The sequence below is a fragment of the Moschus berezovskii genome, chromosome 3, assembly GCF_049115385.1.
Source record: "Moschus berezovskii isolate FMDL1 chromosome 3, NW_MosBer_1.0, whole genome shotgun sequence".
Classification (NCBI taxonomy): Eukaryota; Metazoa; Chordata; class Mammalia; order Artiodactyla; family Moschidae; genus Moschus; species Moschus berezovskii.
The window spans coordinates 93,195,152-93,209,404 of record NC_142462.1 but is presented as its reverse complement, the minus strand read 5'-3'; positions in this window follow the sequence as shown (position 1 = coordinate 93,209,404).

The following is a 14,253-nucleotide window of genomic DNA, read 5'->3' as shown; positions in this document are numbered from 1 at the left end:
CCAATGCGATCAAGTATAAAGTTAAATGACCTATGACTAATGCTGACATAAATTTCCAGCTGCTACTTAGCTATTTGGAAGTTGCTTATCACAGGAGCATGGGTTTTCTCACCCTACTTCCCTCTTTTCTCAACTACCTACTGTTTCTTAAAATCTTTATAAGAGGAACACAGCAAATTAAAATTCATAGACTCCTCCTTTGATTTCCAGATGGTTGATGTGTACCAGGTGAGAAATTCAGTAAACTTAATGGATACATGCTGCTAAATATCAGCTTAACCTTGCCCCTACCAAATGATATTAGGAGATTCATGTAAAAAGTTATACAGACTTTACATGATGATAAAACAAATTTTTAAGAATTTTTCACAGCTGACATTTTTGAACCTCCATTAAAAATATCTCTAAAAGTATAACTTCCATATGACCCAGCAATACCACAACTGTGCATATACCCAGTGAAAAGCACAATTCAAGAAGAAAGATGCACCCCAATATTCACTGCAGGATTATTTACAATAGCCAGAACATGGAAATGATATAAATGTCCATCAATAGAGGAATGGATAGAGAAGATGTATCTATCTACCTATCTATCTATCTATGTGTGGAATATTGTTCACTACATAAAGATATAAAAAGAATAATACTCAGCCATAAAAAGGAACGAAACTGTATCATTTGCAGAGATGTGGATGGACATAGAGACTATCATACAGACTAGAGCAAGTCAGAAACAGAAAAAATAATTCAGATATCAATACATATAGGTGGAATCCAGAAAAGTGATACAGATGATCTTATTTGCAAAGCAGAAATAGAACACAGACATAAAGCATAAATATTTGGATAACAAAGAGGGGAGGGGTTGAATGAATTGGGAGATTTAGTAACATATACACTACTATATATAAAATAATGAAACATGTATATTATCATATGTGAAACGAATCGCCAGTCCAGGCTGGTGCACTGGGATGAATCAGAGGGATGCGATGGGGAGGGAGATGGGAGGGGAGTTCAAGATGGGGAACACATGTACACCCGGGGCAGCATCATGTCAATGTACGGCAAAAGCAATAATGTACAGTAATGTAAAGTAATTAGCCTCAAATTAAAATAAATAAATTTTAAAAATAAATAAATAAAATAGATAACTAATGAGAACCTACTGTATAGCATAGGGAACTGTACTCGGTACTCTGTAGTGACCTAAATGGGAAAGCAAAAAGGGGGGATATATATATACGTACGACTGATTGACTTTGTTGTATAGAAGAAACTGACACAGCACTTTCTTTTGCTATATCACAACTATATTTCAATTAAAAAATACCTCTAAATTATGAGAGCAACATCTATATAATGTGGTAGGATATTTAGAGTTGCTGGTATTTACTCTTGGGCTTCCCTGGTGGGTCAGCGGTAAAGAATTGGCTTGCAATGCAGAGCCGTAGGAGATGCAGGTTCGATTCCAGGGCAGGAAGGTCCCCTGGAGGGAGGCATGGCAGCCCGCTCAGTATTCTTGCCTGGATAATCCTATAGACAGAGGAGCACAGAGGGCTACAATCCATCAGGTCTCAAAGAGTCCGATATGACTGAAGCAACTTAGCATGCATGCATGCATTTTGTCTTACTACGTTAGCTCAACAGCGTCACCCAATTTGCTTTAAAAAATATTTTAACAGTGCTCTTTTCAAAGATAAATCTGAAGGCACTCTGGATATGTAAGTTAATTGTCCTGTCTAAACACAACATTTTTGATAAATTAAACCACAGTTCAGTTGCTCAGTCGTGTCCGACTATTTGCGACCCCATGAACCGCAGCACGCCAGGCCTCCCTGTCCATCACCAACTCCTGGAGACATACCAAACCCATGTCCATCGAGTCGGTGATGCCATCCAACCATCTCATCCTCTGTTGTCCCCTTCTCCTCCTGCCCTCAACCTTTCCCAGCATCAGGATCTTTTCAAATGAGTCACCTCTTTGCATCAGGTGGCCAAAGTATTGGAGCTTCAACTTCAGCATCAGTCCTTCCAATGAACACTCAGAACTGCTCTCCTTTAGAATGGACTGGTTGGAACTCCTTGCAGTCCAAGGGACTCTCAAGAGTATTCTCCAACACCAGAGTTCAAAACCATCAATTCTTCAGTGCTCAGTTTTCTTTATAGTCCAACTCTCACATCCATACATGATTACTGGAAAAACCATAGCCTTGACTAGACCCACCTTTGTTGACAAAGTCATGTCTCTGTTTATTAATACGCTGTCTAGGTTGGTCAAAACTATCCTACCAAGGACTAAGTGTCTCTTAATTTCATCGTTGCAGTCACCATCTGTAGTAATTTTGTAGGCAAGAAAAATAAAGTCTGACACTGTTTCCATTGTTTCCCCATCTATTTGCAATGAAGTGATGGGACCAGATGTCATGATCTTAGTTTTTTGAATGTTGAGTTTCAAGCCAGGTTTTTCACTCCCTTCTTTCACATTCATCAAGAGGCTCTTTAGTTCTTCTTCACTTTTGCCATAAGGGTGGTGTCATTTGCATATCTGAGGTTATTGATATTTCTCCCAGCAATCTTGATTCCAGCTTGTGCTTCTTCCAGCCCAGTGTTTCTCATGATGTACACTGCATATAAGTTAAATAAGCAGGGTGACAATATACAGCCTTGACATACTCCTTTTCCTATTTGGAACCAGTCTATTGTTCCATGTCCAGTTCTTTTTTTTTTTTTTTTTGGTAATTAATTTATTTTTTATTGGAGGCAAATTATTTTACAATATTATATTGGTTGGTTTTGCCATACATTGACATGAATTCGCCCCGGGTTTATATAAGTTCCCCCTCCTTAATCCCCATCCCACCTCCCTCCTCCCTTTATCCTCCCTCTGGGTCATCCCCGCATGCCAGCCCCGAGCATCCTATAACATGCATCGACCCTGAACTAGTGATTTGCTTCACATATGACAACATACGTGTTTCAATGCCATTCTCCCAAATCCTCCCACCCTCACCCTCTCCCATAGAGTCCCAAAGACTGTTCTATACATCTGAGTCTCTTTTGCTGTCTCGTATACAGGGTTATCATTTGCATCTTTCTAAATTCCATATATATGCGTTACTATACTGTATTGGTGTTTTTCTTTCTGGCTTACTTCACTCTGTATAATAGGCTCCAGTTTCACCCACCTCATTAGAACTGATTCAAATGTATTCTTTTTAATGGCTGAATAATACTCCATTGTGTATATGTACCAAAGCTTTCTTATCCATTCGTCTGCAGATGGACATCTAGGTTGCTTCCATGTCCTGGCTATTATAAACAGTGCTGCAATGAACATTGGAGTACATGTGTCTCTTTCAATTCTGGTTTCCTCGGTGTGTATGCCTAGGAGTGCGATTGCTGGATCATATGGCAGTTCTATTTCCAGTTTTCTGAGGAATCTCCACACTGTTCTCCATAGTGGCTGTACTAGTTTGCATTCCCACCAACAGTGTAAGAGGGTTCCTTTCTCTCCACATCCTCTCCAGCATTTATTGCATGTAGACTTTTGGATAGCAGCCATTCTGACTGGTGTGAAATGGTATCTCATTGTGGTTTTGATTTGCATCTCTCTGATTATGAGGGATGTTGAGCATTTTTTCATGTGTTTGTTAGCCATCTTTATGTCTTCTTTGGAGAAATGTCTGTTTAGTTCTTTGGCTCATTTTTTGATTGGGTCATTTATTTTTCTGGAATTGAGCTGCAGGAGCTGCTTGTATATTTTGGAGATTAATCCTTTATCCGTTGCTTCATTTGCTATTATTTTCTCCCATTCTGAAGGCTGTCTTTTCACCTTGCTTATAGTTTCCTTTGCTGTGCAGAAGCTTTTCATTTTAATTAGGTCCCATTTGTTTATTTTTGCTTTTATTTCCAATATTCTGGGAGGTGGGTAATGGAGGATCCTGCTGTGATTTATGTCGGAGAGTGTTTTGCCTACGTTCTCCTCTAGGAGTTTTATAGTTTCTGGTCTTACATTTAGGTCTCTAATCCATTTTGAATTTATTTTTGTGTATGGTGTTAGGAAGTGTTCTAGTTTCATTCTTTTACAGGTGGCTGACCAGTTTTCCCAGCACCACTTGTTAAAGAGACTGTCTTTTCTCCACTTTATATTCTTGCCTCCTTTGTCAAAGATGAGGTGTCCATAGGTGCATGGATTTATCTCTGGGCTTTCTATTTTGTTCCATTGATCTATATTTCTGTCTTTATGCCAGTACCATACTGTCTTGATGATTGTGGCTTTGTAGTAGAGCCTGAAGTCCGGCAGGTTAATTCCCCCAGTTCCATTTTTCTTCCTCAAGATTGCTTTGGCTATTCGAGGTTTTTTGTATTTCCATATAAATTGTGAGATTATTTGTTCTAGTTCTGTGAAAAATATCGTTGGTAGCTTGATAGGGATTGCATTGAATGTATAAATTACTTTGGGTAGTATACTCATTTTTACAATATTTATTCTTCCAATCCATGAACATGGTATATTTCTCCATCTATTAGTGTCCTCTTTGATTGCTTTCAGTAGTGTTTTATAGTTTTCTATGTACAAGTCTTTTGTTTCCTTAGGTAGATATATTCCTAAGTATTTAATTCTTTTCGTTGCAACAGTGAATGGAATAGTTTCCTTAATTTCTCTTCTGTGTGTTGATTTTATATCCTGCAACATTACTGTAATCATTGATTAGCTCTAGTAGTTTTCTGGTAGAGTCTCTAGGGTTTTCTGTGTAGAGGATCATGTCATCAGCGAACAGTGAAAGTTTTACTTCTTCTTTTCCAATTTGGATTCCTTTTATGTCTTTTTCTGCTCTGATTGCTGTGGCCAAAACTTCCAGAACTATGTTGAATAGTAGTGGTGAGAGTGGGCACCCTTGTCTTGTTCCTGACTTTAGGGGAAATGCTTTCAGTTTTTCACCATTGAGGATAATGTTTGCTGTGGGTTGTCATATATAGCTTTTATTATGTTGAGATATGTCCCTTCTATTCCCACTTTCTGGAGGGTTTTTATCATAAATGGATGTTGAATTTTGTCGAAGGCTTTCTCTGCATCTATTGAGATAATCATATGATTTTTATTTTTCAGTTTGTTAATGTGGTGTATTACGTTGATTGATTTGCGGATATTGAAGAATCCTTGCATTCCTGGGATAAAGCCCACTTGGTCATGATGTATGATCTTCTTAATATGTTGTTGGATTCTGATTGCTAGAATTTTGTTAAGGATTTTTGCATCTATGTTCATCAGTGATATTGGCCTGTAGTTTTCTTTTTTTGTGGGGTCTTTACCAGGTTTTGGGATTAGGGTGATGGTGGCCTCATAGAATGAGTTTGGAAGTTTCCCTTCCTCAGCAATTTTCTGGAAGAGTTTGAGTAGAATAGGTGTTAGCTCTTCTCTAAATTTTTGGTAGAATTCAGCTGTGAAGCCGTCTGGACCTGGGCTTTTGTTTGCTGGGAGATTTTTGATTACAGTTTCAATTTCCGTGCTTGTGATGGGTCTGTTCAGATTTTCTATTTCTTCCTGGTTCATTTTTGGAAAGTTGTACTTTTCTAGGAATTTGTCCATTTCTTCCAGGTTATTCATTTTATTGCCATATAATTGCTGATAGTATTCTCTAATAATCCTTTGCATTTCTGTGTTGTCAGTTGTGATCTCTCCATTTTCATTTCTAATTTTATTGATTTGGTTCTTCTCCCTTTGTTTCTTGATAAGTCTGACTAGTGGTTTGTCAATTTTATTTACCTTCTCAAAGAACCAGCTTTTGGCTTTGTTGATTTTAGCTCTGGTCTCTTTTGTTTCTTTTGCATTTATCTTTGCCCTAATTTTTACGATTTCTTTCCTTCTGCTGACCCTGGGGTTCTTCATTTCTTCCTTTTCTAGTTGCTTTAGATGTAGAGTTAGGTTATTTAGTTGACTTTTTTCTTGTTTTTTGATGTGTGCCTGTATTGCTATGAACTTCCCCCTTAGCACTGCTTTTACAGTGTCCCAGAGGTTTTGGGTTGTTGTGTTTTCATTTTTATTCATTTCTATGCATATTTTGATTTCTCTTTTGATTTCTTCTATGATTTGTTCATTATTCAGCAGCGTGTTGTTCAGCCTCCATATGTTGGCATTTTTAATAGTTTTTCTCCCGTAATTGAGATCTAATCTTACTGCATTGTGGTCAGAAAAGATGCATGGAATGATTTCAACTTTTTTGAATTTACCAAGGCTAGATTTATGGCCCAGGATGTGATCTATCCTGGAAAAGGTTCCGTGTGCACTTGAGAAAAAGGTGAAATTCATTGTTTTGGGGTGAAATGTCCTATAGATATCTATTAGGTCTAACTGGTCTATTGTATCATTTAAAGTTTGTGTTTCCTTGTTAATTTTCTGTTTAGTTGATCTATCCATAGATGTAAGTGGGGTATTAAAATCTCCCACTATTATTGCATTATTGTTAATTTCCCCTTTCATACTTGTTAGTAATTGTCTTACATATTGCGGTGCTCCTATGTTGGGTGCATAAATATTTATAATTGTTATATCTTCATCTTCGATTGATCCTTTGATCATTATGTAGTTTCCTTCTTTGTCTCTTTTCACAGCCTTGGTTTTAAAGTCTATTTTATCTGATATGAGTATTGCTACTCCTGCTTTCTTTTGGTCTCTATTTGCATGGAATATCTTTTTCCAGCCCTTCACTTTCAGTCTGTATGTGTCCCTCGTTTTGAGGTGGGTCTCTTGCAGACAACATATATGGGGGTCTTGTTTTTGTATCCATTCAGCCAGCCTTTGTCTTTTGGTTGGGGCATTCAACCCATTTACGTTTAAGGTAATTATTGATAAGTCCGATCCCGTAGCCATTTTCTTTATTGCCTTGGGTTAGAGTTTATACACCCTTTCTGTGTTTCCTGTCTAGAAAAGATCCTTTAGCATTTGTTGGAGAGCTGGTTTGGTAATACTGAATTCTCTCAGCTTTTGCTTGTCTGTAAAGCTTTTGATTTCTCCTTCATATTTGAATGAGATCCTTGCTGGGTACAGTAGTCTGGGCTGTAGGGTATTTTCTTTTATCACTTTAAGTATGTCTTGCCATTCCCTCCTGGCCTGAAGAGTTTCTGTTGAAAGATCAGCTGTTATCCTTATGGGAATCCCCTTGTGTGTTATTTGCTGTTTTTCCCTTGCTGCTTTTAATATTTGTTCTTTGTGTTTGATCTTTGTTAATTTGATTAATATGTCTCTTGGAGTATTTCGCCTTGTGTTTATTCTGTTGGGGACTCTCTGGGTTTCTTGGACTTGGGTGATTATTTCTTTCCCCATTTTAGGGAAGTTTTCAACTATTATCTCCTCAAGTATTCTTTCATGGTCTTTCTTTTTGTCTTCTTCTTCTGGGACTCCTATGATTCGAATGTTGGAGCGTTTAACATTGTCCCAGAGGTCTCTAATATTGTTCTCATTTCTTTTAATTTGTTTTTCTTTTTTCCTCTCTGTTTCATTTATTTCTACAATTCTATCTTCTAGCTCGCTTATCCTGTCTTCTGCCTCTGTTATTCTACTGCTTGTTCCCTCCAGAGTGTTTCTGATCTCATCTATTGCATTATTCATTGTATATTGACTCTTTTTTATTTCCTCTAAGTCCTTTTTAAACCTTTCTTCCATCTTCTCAATCCTTTTCTCCAAGTTATTTATCTGTAACTCCATTCTGCTTTCAAGATTTTGAATCATTTTCACCACCAAAATTCAAAATTCTTTATCAGGTAGATTCCCTATATCTTCCTCTTTTGTTTGTGTTGGTGGGCATTTATCTTGTTCCTTTACTTGCTGGGTATTTCTCTGCCTCTTCATCTTGCTTATAATGCTTTGCTTGTGGTGGCCTTTCCCTCTTCTGGCCGTTTGTGGAGATCTCTTTATTATGTAGTTTCCTCTCTGTGTGTGGGGTTGGACAGGTGACTTGTCAAAGTTCCCTTGTTATGGAAGCTTGTGTTGGTGTTCTGATGGGTGCAGCTGGATTTGTTCTCTCTGGAGTGCAATGAAGTGTCCAGTCATGAGTTATGAGATGTCAGTGGGTTTGGAGTGACTTTGGGCAGCCTGTATATTGAAGCTCAGGGCTAGTTTCCTGTGTTACTGGAGAATTTGTGTGGTATGTCTTGCTCTGGAACTTGTTGACCCTTGGGTGGTGCTTGGTTATAGTGTAGGTATGGAGACGTTTGATGAGCTCCTATCGATTAATGTTCCCTGGAGTCAGGAGTTCTCTGGTGTTCCCAGGATTTGGCCTTAAGCCTCTTGCCTCTGGTTTTTGGTCTTATTCTTGGAGTAGCCTCTAGACGTCTCTATCTGTCATTTCCAAGGTGGTTCCCTCTGTTTTAGCTTCTGTTTGCTGGTCTCTTCAGTGTCTAATTTCCGCCCTGATATTAGGGGGCAGGTGGACACTTTTTAAGGCTCAGTTGTTCAGTCCTGTTCTGGGAAGGGAGGAACGCTGCAGTCGAATATCTCTGGCGTCTGTGGGGAGTGCTCGCAGCGTCTCGGCCACACTGGGTTTGCCCCCGCTCACAGCACGTATGCTGTCCCAGTCTATACTGCACAGGCTCTAGGTTGCTCTGCCGGGAACTGTCTGAGGCCGGCGCCGGGTTGTATGCACTTCCCAGGTCTGAGCGGCTCAAGTTCAGGATCTCAGGTACTCCACAAAGGCGCAGACTTGGTTGGGCCTGCGTTTTGTGCCTTCCCCGGTCCGAGCAGCTCAGGGTACCAGGTGTTTGGCGAGCGCGGTCTCTGCGACTTATCGCCTCCCCAGTCCCTGCCACTCAGTTTTCTGGGTGTACAACCGGCGCACCTTCTCAGGGGGATATCGACCGGCCCGAGCCCAAGAAGTTCTGAATAGCAACAAGCCTGTGTGCAGTTTGTATCAGATGCCTTTCTGGGGCCGCGGTTGCCCGCTCCGGCTCTGGCTGCACTCCCTGCCTGTCTCAGCGGGGGATGGGGGATGGGCCAACCACAGCCGGCTCGCTCTGCTCAGTCCTTTATTCTGTGAGCGGGGCTGGCCGAGTCATAGGTTAGAGCTTTCCGCCTTTTCGTGGGGAAGCTATCCCACAGTCTGCTTTGCTCTCCCCAGTTCTCTCAAATTGTTCTCGCGGCATTCAAGCCCAGTCCTCTCTCTAAGCAGTTCAGCCGGCTCCTCCCTGCCCAGCCCCTGCTTGCTAATGGAGTCTGCAGGCGTCTGCGCTGCTTCTCCATTGGGAGTTACCGTTTGGCGGGTAATCTGTGGGTTTTAAAAAAATCTTAAAAAAAAAAAGAGGGTTATGTGGCCCTCTGAGCTTCCAAGGCTCGCCACAGATTCGCCAGTGAGAGTGTTTCCTGGTGTTTGGAAAGTTCTCTCTTTTTAAAGCCTCCCTTCCCGGGACGGAGCTCCGTCCTTACTTCTTTTGTCTCGCTTTTTATCTTTTATGTTTTTTCCTACCTCCTTTCGAAGACAATGGGCTGCTTTTCTGGGTGCCTGACGTCCTCTGCCAGCATTCAGAAGTTGTTTTGTGGACTTTACTCCGCGTTCAAATGTTCTTTTGATGAATTTGTGGGGGAGAGAGTGGTCTCGCCGTCCTATTCCTCCGCCATCTTGTTCCTTCTCCCCATGTCCAGTTCTAACTTTGGCTTCCTGACCTGCATACAGGTTTCTCAAGAGGCAGGCCCTGTGCTCTGGTATTCCCAATTCTTTCAGAATTTTCCACAGTTTATTGTGATCCTCAGAGTCAATGGCTTTGGCATGGTAAATAAAGTAGAAACATGTTTTTCTGAAACTCTCTTGCTTTTTCGATGATCCAGCAGATGTTAGCAATTTGACCTCTGGCTCCTCTGCCTTTTCTAAAACCAGCTTGAACATCTGGAAGTTCTTGATTCCCATATTGCTGAAGCCTGGCTTGGAGAATTTTGAGCATGACTTTACTGGAGTGTAGTTTAAGCATTATTAGACATTGCCTTTCTTTGGGATTGGAATGAAAACTGACCTTTTCCAGTCCTATGGCCACTGCTGAGTTTTCTAAATTTGCTGGCATATTGAGTGTGGAACTTTAACAACATCATCTTTTAGAATTTGAAATAGCTCAACTGGAATTCCATCACCTCCACCAGCTTTGTTCGTAGTGATGTTTCCTAAGGTCCACTTGATTTCACATTTCAGGATGTCTGGCTCTATGTGAGTGATCAAACCATCATGATTATCTGGGTCGTGAAGATCTTTTTTTACAGTTCTGTGTATTCTTGCTACCTCTTCTTAATATCTTCTGCTTCTGTTAGGTCCATACCATTTCTGTCCTTTATTGAGTCCATCTTTGTATAAAATTTTCCCTTGGTATTTCTAATTTTCTTGAAGAGATCTCTAGTCTTTTCCATTTTGTTTTTTTTTCCTGGATTTCTTTGCACTTATTACTAAGAAAGGCTTTCTTATCTCTCCTTGCTATTCTTTGGAACTCTGATGGGTATATCTTTCCTTTTCGCCTTTGCTTTTCACTTCTCTAATTTTCACTGCTCTTTGTAAGGCCTCCTCAGACAGCCATTTTGATTTTTTGCTTTCTTAAACCACTGTTCAGTTCAGTCGCTCAGTCGTGTCTGACTCTTTGAGACCCCATGAATCACAGCACGCCAGGCCTCCCTGTCCATCACCAACTCCCAGAGTTCACTCAAATTCATGTCCATCGAATCGGTGATGCCATCCAGCCATCTCATTCTCTGTCGTCCCCTTCTCCTCCCACCCCCAATCCCTCCCAGCATCAGAGTCTTTTCCAATGAGTCAACTCATCGCATGAGGTGGCCAAAGTATTGCAGTTTCAGCTTTAGCATCAGTCCTTCCAATGAACACCCAGGATTGATCTCCTTTAGAATGGACTGGTTGGATCTCCTTGCAGTCCAAGGGACTCTCAAGAATCTTCTCCAACACCACACTTCAAAAGCATCAATTCTTCGGCGATCAGCTTTCTTCACAGTCCAGTTCTTACATACATACATGACCACGGGAAAAACCATACCCTGACTAGGCGGACCTTGGTTGGCAAAGTAATGTCTCTGCTTTTTAATATACTATCTAGGTTGGTCATAACTTTCCTTCCAAAAAGTAAGTGTCTTTTAATTTCATGGCTGCAGTCAGCATCTGCAGTGATTTTGGAGCCCAAAAAAATAAAGTCTGACACTGTTTCCACTGTTTCCCCATCTATTTCCCATGAAGTGATGGGACCGGATGCCATGATCTTTGTTTTCTGAATGTTGAGCTTCAAGCCAACATTTTCACTCTCCTCTTTCACTTTCATCAAGAGGCTTTTGAGTTCCTCTTCACTTTCTGCCATAAGGGTGGTGTCATCTGCATATCTGAGGTTATTGATATTTCTCCCGGCAATCTTGATTCCAGCTTGTGCTTCTTCCAGCCCAGCGTTCCTCATGATGTACTCTGCATAGAAGTTAAATAAGCAGGATGACAGTATACAACCTTGACCTACTCCTTTCCCTATTTGGAACCAGTCTGTTGTTCCATGTCCAGTTCTAACTGTTGCCTCCTGACCTTGTTAATAAAGGTACATGGAAACCAAACTATATAATAAATGAAAGAACTAAGGATGCATCTATAAAAGAGAAAATGGTTTGTTACCATAACTCTCTTTAACCTTTTGATTGTCACTTCAACTCACTTCAATCTGCGTACAAATTATAATACTCTGAAACTCATGTTCTTTTCTGTTTGACTTCTTGTTTTTGTCTCCATCAGAATTTGTGGCTCTAGGAAGGGGTCTTTTCTTTTTTGAAGATTTCCTTGGCATTCAACATCAGTAGTGAAAATACTTCTCTTAGCTTCTGTAACAACTGTTGATGTACTTTCTTTATAGCATTGATTATAGCGATCGACTGGCTTGCTCACTTTTCAGGGGCATAGAATTTTATTTATATATTTAAAAAAAAATTTAGGGCACACCCTATTGCATGTGGGATCTTAGTTCCCAGATCAAGCCTGTGCCCCCTGCATTGGCAGTGTGGAATCCTAAGCACTGGACTGCCAGGAAGTCCCAGGAGCACAAAATTCTAATATCCATTTCCACATCAGGATCTGATACAAACTTTTGTCACTAGCTAAGTATATATGCATCACCGACTCGATGGACATGAGTTTGAGTGAACTCCGGGAGTTGGTGATGGACAGGGAGGACTGGCGTGCTGTGATTCATCGGGTTGCAAAGAGTCGGACATGACTGAGCGACTGAATTGAACTAATCTGAAAGTATATATGACTGAATGGACAGCTGAGTGAATGAAGAGGATACAGAAGTCAGGGTAGACTTGCTCTCTGTTGCTCTTATGTGCCCGTCACCAATGATTGAAATTACAGAGACAAGCAAATGACTTCTAGAACTGTCAAGCAGGATGTAGGCTACTTTTCAAGGTACTATGCTGATAGCCATTAATGTTTAGGCACAGGATGATGTCAGAGGTACGCTGTGTGAGATCCCTGAATTTACAGGAATTTGGAGGAGATAACTCTCAAATATATTTTGGGTCTCTTTTTTTTAAGCTGGACATTTTGATAAAATCTGCTAGCTATACCGAGGGTAAATCTATTTCATATTCAAATTCTGTCCATATACAAATAGTTTTTTTAAATATAAAAGAAGTACTCTCTACTGTTCACACACCTGCTAGCTTCCTTTTTAAAACAGTGCACAGTACATAAAATGAAACATATATATATACATACATGTATACATATGTACATACATGTATGTGTATGTATATATATTTATTTAAAGTTGTGTTTGATGAAAAGTACCTCTTAATTACACTTCCACTTTGTCCTGAATTCAAGTGTGCTTAGATAAATTGTTTTAACTCTGCATTCTAACAACAGAACACTATAATCTGCCTCACAAGGGTACTCTGTGTATTTATGGACTAAATTTCCTAAGTTAATCAAGATGAAATATAGTATGCAAAGTCTAAATATAATTCTGTTGAGAGTCACTGTTAAAATCTTCTCTCCCTATTTAATTTCTCTTTGTAACAAACTATGCTTTTAGAATTCTGAGTAAGCTATATTGAGTACACTAACCGAAAGGAAAAATAAAATCTATTACCAAAACCAAATGTTACCCGTGGATAGTTGGCAGTAATAAAATTTGACATCAAATAAAATGACAGGACCTATACAAAATTTTAAATAGTTATCAAACTATACTTAATTTTACTAAAACGTAAATGGCAAAAAGATATATCTGTATAACACACCAAATTGTATCCTGCTTCAAACTCTAATGTAAATATTATATGTTCAGAAAATAAACAGATATAAAACATTTACATTTCCCCTAAATATATTAGTTTATACCATATAAAATTGTCAACAGTCAAATATCTTCATCTTAGAAATTGCAATTCTAACTTCATAAGCACCACACAAATAAGACTATTGAAAATTTATGTAAATGCCCCCCCTTTTTTATTTTAAGGAAAACAATTTTTTCTTCAGAAAATTTTAGTTTTCTTTTTACATTCAGAACAATTAGGGATAATTTAAGTGTAATAGTCTTTGAAATTCTTCTGAAAATAGAGATGGTAATAGTGCTTTTCTGTTTCACAATCTTGTGATGTGTGTTACATCATCTTGTGTTGATGTGTGTGATGAAGCACTCACCATTCCACACATTCATCTGTTTAACCTCCAAGTGTGCTTAGTTGCTCTGTCATGTCCAACTCTTTGGGACCTCATGGACTGTACCCTGCCAGGCTTCTCTGTCCATGAAATTTTCCAGGCAAGAATACTGGAGTGGGTTGCCATTTCTTACTCCAGGAGATCTTCCTGACCCAGGGATCAAACCCATGTTCCTGTGTCTCCTGCGTTGTAGGCAGATTCTTTACCCACTAACCCATCGGCCATATTTGGAGAAGGAAATGGCAACCCACTCCAGTATTCTTGCCTAGAGAATCCTGTGGATGGAGGAGCATGGTGGGTTACTGTCCATAGGGTCGCACAGAGTCGGACATGACTGAAGCGACTTAGCATGCATGCATGCATTGGCCATATTTAACCCTAAGAACTATATTATCATTCTATTTATAAATGAGAAAATTCAGAAGAGAAGCATAAGTAATTTGATGAAAGTAAAAAAAAAAGATCATGAAATGGATCATGAGGAATTTATGGGTTCAGTCTCTAGGGCAAACCCTTCTCTCTGCTCCCTCCCTTGCATGCTGCTGCTGCTGCTAAGTCACTTCAGTCG